This window comes from Furipterus horrens, unplaced genomic scaffold (assembly GCF_987537825.1).
Source record: "Furipterus horrens unplaced genomic scaffold, mFurHor1.1.pri manual_scaffold_10, whole genome shotgun sequence".
NCBI lineage: Eukaryota > Metazoa > Chordata > Mammalia > Chiroptera > Furipteridae > Furipterus > Furipterus horrens.
Genome location: NW_028327180.1, coordinates 99,754,234 through 99,760,257, shown reverse-complemented (window position 1 = coordinate 99,760,257; position 6,024 = coordinate 99,754,234).

Below are 6,024 nucleotides of genomic sequence, written 5' to 3'. Positions count from 1 at the left end.
ATAACCATCACGCCCTTTCTGTGCTTCTGGTTTTATTCGGGGAACCTGTGCCTTGGTAACAGGGTGCTTCTTTTTCTGAATGGAGGGTGCATGCGTTTCCTGGGGTCTCTGTCCTGATTCGGGGTGAGGGAAGTAGAGGTCTCACCTTCGCCTGCACCTGAAGTCCTCACACAGCCCCACTCTTGGGTGGAGTTCCTGGCACTGAGGTATTTGCAGGGCCCCTATTTAACGGGGGTGGGGGGACTCACCTTGGCAGCTGCTGAGATCTCTGGGACAGGCTCTGGTCTCGCGCTGGCAGCCCCCTCAGGCCGCTGGAAGAGGAAGTGAACTTCCCGATTCCTTTCACCTGTGCTGCGCAGGGGGCGGCTGTGCACCTGCACCTGAAGGGCGTGCGCACCTTTCTGTGCGCTCGGCGCTCGGAGGGCCCGCACGCGCTCGGAAAGGAAGGCGCGTGGTTTAAGTCACGGCCTAAATGCCTCTGAACGTCTGGGTCTCCTCGTCCACGGGCTGGCTGGGAGAAAGCCCACCCCCGACATGGCCGGCTCCTGCTTCCCGCCTCTTCTCCTCTTTCTTTTCTTTATGACACCTTGCGACATCTACCTCCCCGTGATCATCGGAGAACGGATGCTCTGGGTGGGCAGGGAGCTAGCTGGTCCAGGGAAGGGCAGAGATGGAGCCGGGTGCGGGTTCTCCTGAAATTAAACCCCGGGAGTTGCCACTCGGGTCTCCCCTGGGTTCTCCCACCAGATCGAGGACCGTGGGTGTTCCTGGCTGCCCACCGGCCTCAGGGGCCCCCACTCTCCGCGGCTGCACGTTTCATTCAGAGCAGCAAAAGCGCACTGCTCCCCAAGGCTGTGGGACCCCTGGCTGAGCTCTCCTGCTCGGGCCCCATTGCTGAACCCTGGTCACCTGAAACTGTCACTGTGGCACGGGGGAGGGGATCACCCTGACTGTCCAGGTGGCCGGAGCTCCCCGCACGCGCTGACACCCAACATTTCCTGGGAGCCTGGTGCTGTGTGTGTGCTGGGGAGGGGGGGCCTTTGGGAGGGGGGGCCCCAGGGAGGCGGTGGCTTATTGTCTGTGCTCGCAGGACTGAACAAACAGCTCACTGAACCCGAAGAGCACCTGAGGGATGCACGGGGCTGTTTCTGGCCTCCTGGAGGGAAAACCAGACGAAGAGCCTCTCAAAGGACTTCGTGTCCTTGGTGGTTTCTGCAGAGCATTTCCCGCAAAGCCCGGCCGACCTGCGCACCGTCAGGGCCTGCGGCGGTCTAATGAGTCCGTGCCCTTTGGCAGGTGGGAGGTGGGTGCCCCTGGCTGGGTACTCCTGGAGCTGCAGCACCAGGTCTGGGAAGTCACGCCTGTAGGTCAGCTCCCCAGGTCACTGTTTGACAAGGGGCGCACCTTGGCACCCAGCCTCCTCCCACCCAAGGGCACATCAACCCCACTTCCATCAGGTGCAGACAAAGAGAAGGCTGTTAGCTCATCCCGGGTCTCAGGCTGTTATATGCATTTTCTCAGTTTCCGCCTGGCACTGGTTCAAGTTCACCCAGGTCCTGACCCAGGGAGCACCCATGGGTTCCTCTTGCCTGCCACATTCTCTGAGCTGTGCCTGGGCGCTGGGCCCTGAGCCGGGTACTGGGGGAGGAGAGCTGGGTGGTAGCCCCTAAGGACCAGAGCTCAGGGTCCCGTGGGAGAGGGGATCGCTTAGGAGGTGGGTCTCGGAGCATGTGGGTGCCTGGGGCAGGGGAGGAGCTGGAGAAGCGCTGGCTGCCCCTGGGGGGGGCGGGGCTGAGCTACGAGAGGGCGTGGCATGTCAGGGCGGGGGGAGCGGGGCTGGTCCCCTGTGCAGGGAAGGGTGGCAGCAGCAAATGAGGCAATAGGGGCAAACTGAGGCCGGGCAGTAAAGGCCTTAGTCAAGACCTTTCTTAACGAAGCGGGAAGTGGAGAGCCACACGCGTGGGCAGATGGGTTAGGGGACCAGGGGCGTCTGGCAGGCTGGGGCAGTGAGAGAACTGGGCACAGACGGGCGTAAGGGGGTGGGTGAGGAGCGAGAGTCAAGGCAGACAGGGGTGCCCACTGCATGCAGCAGGTGGCAGGAGCCCACGTTCCCTTCCAGGCGTGCTCACGCCTGGCTTAGAAAATTCAGTTGGGTGGCACAGGCGTGGGGGAGTGGGCTTGGAGGGGAGGTGACGGGTCAGCGCTGGAGTGTTCTTGGACACCCAGGAGTGTCCGGCGGCCACAGCACAGACAAGGCAGCGAGGGCACACCTCCGCTGCATTTCACACAGTCCCTTCCAGCACTGCCCCCATGAGAGGCGCAGGCCACCCGGGCAGAAGTCCGGCTCCCCAGACTGCCAGCTATGTGACAAGTCCCCAACTTCCTGGTGACCTGGGGATGACAGTGTCTACCCCAGAAGGTTGTTGAGAGCATCGCCTGAGACGATGAGCCCCCTCATGCCGGGCACGTGACTCGGGAGTCGTGGCCATGGCACCGTGGACACCACTCTCCCAGCCGTGCCACCTCCCAAGCCCCTGGGGCAGGAACGGCCCCCGGAGGCTGCCTCCATGGAAACCAAGAGAAGAGGTGTTGTGGGGGCTGCACTTTCCCAGGTGGCTCCTCCCGTGAGAGACGTGGCCAGGCTGCTTCCCATCAAGCACACACATCGAGTAGTCTCGTGACTGCTCCTGTCCCCCCTTTTTGGGGACAGGACCCCTGGACACGGGGCCAGCGGGTTTTCATAATGTAATTAATGGCGCAATAGCAGGGATTCTCCGATGCAGCACCAGGCCCCAGCTCCCTGATCCATCAGAGCTTTAGTGAGGGGAGCCACTGCCTGACCCCCATGAATGACAAGCGCTGCCCAGACGTTCGGGCTCCTCTTCCTCACACATCGTGTTCCAGCTTTAGACAATGAGCGGTACTGTGGAGCCCAGGAGAACAGCTGATCAGAATCTGCTACTCTGAAGACTCGTGACACTGGCAGTAATAAGGAGCAGAGATGGGTACTGACGGCCTTGCGCTCATCACGGGGCTGGCGGGACTCGGGCTGCGGGGACCTCCTGGGGGTCCTGCCTCAGGGCCTCCATGTGTCCACAGCATCAGGATCTATTTAGCTCCAGCCTCAGCCAGACCTCAAAGGCTGTTCCCAAAAGACCATCCAAAATTGAAGAGATAGATTGGGGATCAGTGGTGAGAAGGGGAATTTTTCCAATAAGGAATTCAGTTACAGCTGGTTGGCTCCCTTATATTTCATACAGTTTCTCCGCATCTCATCAGAAGCACACTAAATAGAGGGTTTACTTGTACACCCTTAATAATGCCAACAAAACAAGCAGAATGCATTCAAGGATCTAGGAGACCCTGGCAAATGTTAAGTCCACAGTACATTTGGCAGTTTCTTTGTTTATCCATGTAATTTACCTCCCACAGTGGGCTCAGTATTATGCTAATTGCTTTGAGGGCTAAATGTAATAGGTAGCTGGCATGGATGGTTGAATGGGTGAATTAATAGATGGATGGACGGATGGGTGGATGGATGAGGGATGGATGGATGGGTGGGTGGATGGATGGTCAGATGGATGGATGGATGGATGGTCAGATGGTCGAATGGGTGGATGGATGAGTGGGTGAGTGGATGGGTAGATGGGTGGGTGAAGGATGGATGGATGGGTGGGTGGGTGGATGGATGAGGGATGGATGGATGGGTGGATGATAGCAGGACATGTGTGTTCTGTTCTCATGATCCCATGATTCTTTACAGTTCCTTGGCATATTGTGACTGACAGCATTTTCACTCACCTGTCTCATCTGACAGTGACAGTGTGAACGCGTGTGTCCTTCTGCTGACACCAGGATGAGTTGTGAGGATGTCCTGGTTTCCCTATAAGCAGCTTTGCTGTCCTGTGTTTTAGTCCAGCTTCCCCAGCAGAAACAATAGCACAGTGGGGAGAACTCAGTGGGTTTTCTGCCTTAGAAAATAGCAGAAGCTTCCCTTTCATTTGGTTTATTCGACTCTGCTTTCAGTGGAAGCGTGGGCCACTCCTCGCGCCCAGAGATCTGGGCCACAGTAGAGAAAACCCTAAGACAACACGCAGAGAAGGAAGTGTCTTACAGAGCAGGGCAGCTAGGGGCATTCTTCATTTAAGAAATCCTGCAACCGGGGAGAGCTATTTCCAGGGACCCTTGCCGAGACATGCCACCAGCACCAGGATGGAAATCCAGGGTGCTCAATTAACCTTGGTTCCCTCGAGAACCAACAGGGTGAACCCCATCTCCCTCAGGAAGGGAAGTCTCTTCACAAGTGACTTAGGGGGAGAGAAGTGCCAGGCATCAGGAGGACAAGCGTGGATGTCACCTCCGTGCCTGGCCAGGACTGTAGAGATCCCTGAAGAGGGTGAGGTCCTAATTCCATTCCTTCCACCATGACGCCATGTTGGGAAACGAAGGCCAGGAAGTTCCCCGAAGAATCCACTTGGACAGGTCTATTTTGCTCAGGGTAGGGAGATGGATAAGTTCAGTCCAGGTAGGAAACAAGGCTGTGTCAATCTCATTTAAATACCGTTAGCCAACTCTGGGATGTTTGGGGGTCACCCTGGCTTTGAGAATGTCACAGTTCTTAGAGCCCGAGTTCCAAAGGAAGCGCTAATTGATGGGGGTAGATGGTCTTAGCACCTATGTAAATGTGCGTGTGTGTGTGTGTGTCTGTGTGTGTATTTAGCTTAGCTAATTTCAGAGAAAGCAAAACAAAAGAAAAACATGCGCTGGGGAACCCCTGACCCACAGCCGCTGGCCTTCGCTCTGAGATGCCCCTGATTCAAAAGTCTGCCGTCGGCCTCTCTGTCCATGAGGGCTGCCATCCCTGCGGCATTGAGATGCTGGGGCCGCAACCATTTCTGACGCTAAGTTCCTGTCAGGTCCAGGCACTGCAACAATGATCATAAAAAATAGTTAGATAAGGAACCTGCTTTGTAGGCTTAACAAAATTAATAGACTTGGTCCTATGACCAGACACGTTCCCTTTACGGGCACTGGAAAGTTCTCAGGCCTCTGTCTGCATGGAACAGAAGGCGCCCAGGGCTCTTTACTTCTGTCCAGCTTCCTTCCCCCAGTCCAAACCCTGGCTGGGCGTTAGACAAGATGCACTCAACAGAAACAAAACGCCCCCGACAAAGGCAGGGAGAGCCTGGAAGACGCGTCTGGAAAGACGAGAAGAGCCCAGTTTTTCGATTCCATTATGGGTATCGTTGGTTGGAGAAGCAATTTTTTAAAAAATGTCCCATCTTCATATGCGTAAGGTTTCTAAGTGTTTGTCCCCAACTCCTGCAGCGATGGCAGGTTATGGATTGATCTGGAAATAAGGAGAAATTTCAGGTGAGGTGGAGGGGACACCGTCCCCTGGGAGCAAAGTTAATGGGGATTAATGAGCTGCCAGAGCGGAATAATCAGTCAGCTATGTCCTTGGCCAGCAGCCCAAACATGACTTCTCGGAGTCCAAGGACCCCTCCCTGCCCCGACAAGCTGATGCCTTGGGTCCCTGGCCTCCCTTGTCACGGCTGTGTGGCAGGCTCCTTCCAGCTCATGGCAGCATCGGTGGGTGGATGGCCAGTCTCATGGTCACAGCACCACCCCCCCTTCTCCTTCTGCCTGGCAGACAATGGAAGTGACCCACTCGGGATGGGCTGACCCAAGACAAATGGGGGCTCCAGCATCACTGCTCAGTGGCTGGTCAGCCTTGGGAAGATCCTTTCACCTCAATGAGTCTCAGGTTTCTCATCTGTAAAATGGGCACAGCGCTGCCACCTACATCCAGGGGTGGTAAGGATTAAATAAGGCAACATGTGAAAATGGAAGCTGTGAAATGCTCTTGGGCCCTGGCTGGTGTGGCTCAGTGGATTGAGCACTGGCCTATGAATCGAAAGGTCGCTGGTTCGATTCCCGGTCAGGGCACAGGCCTAGGTTGTGGGCCAGGTCCCCAGTTGGGGGCGTGCGAGAGGCAACTACCCATGGATGTTTCTCTGCCTC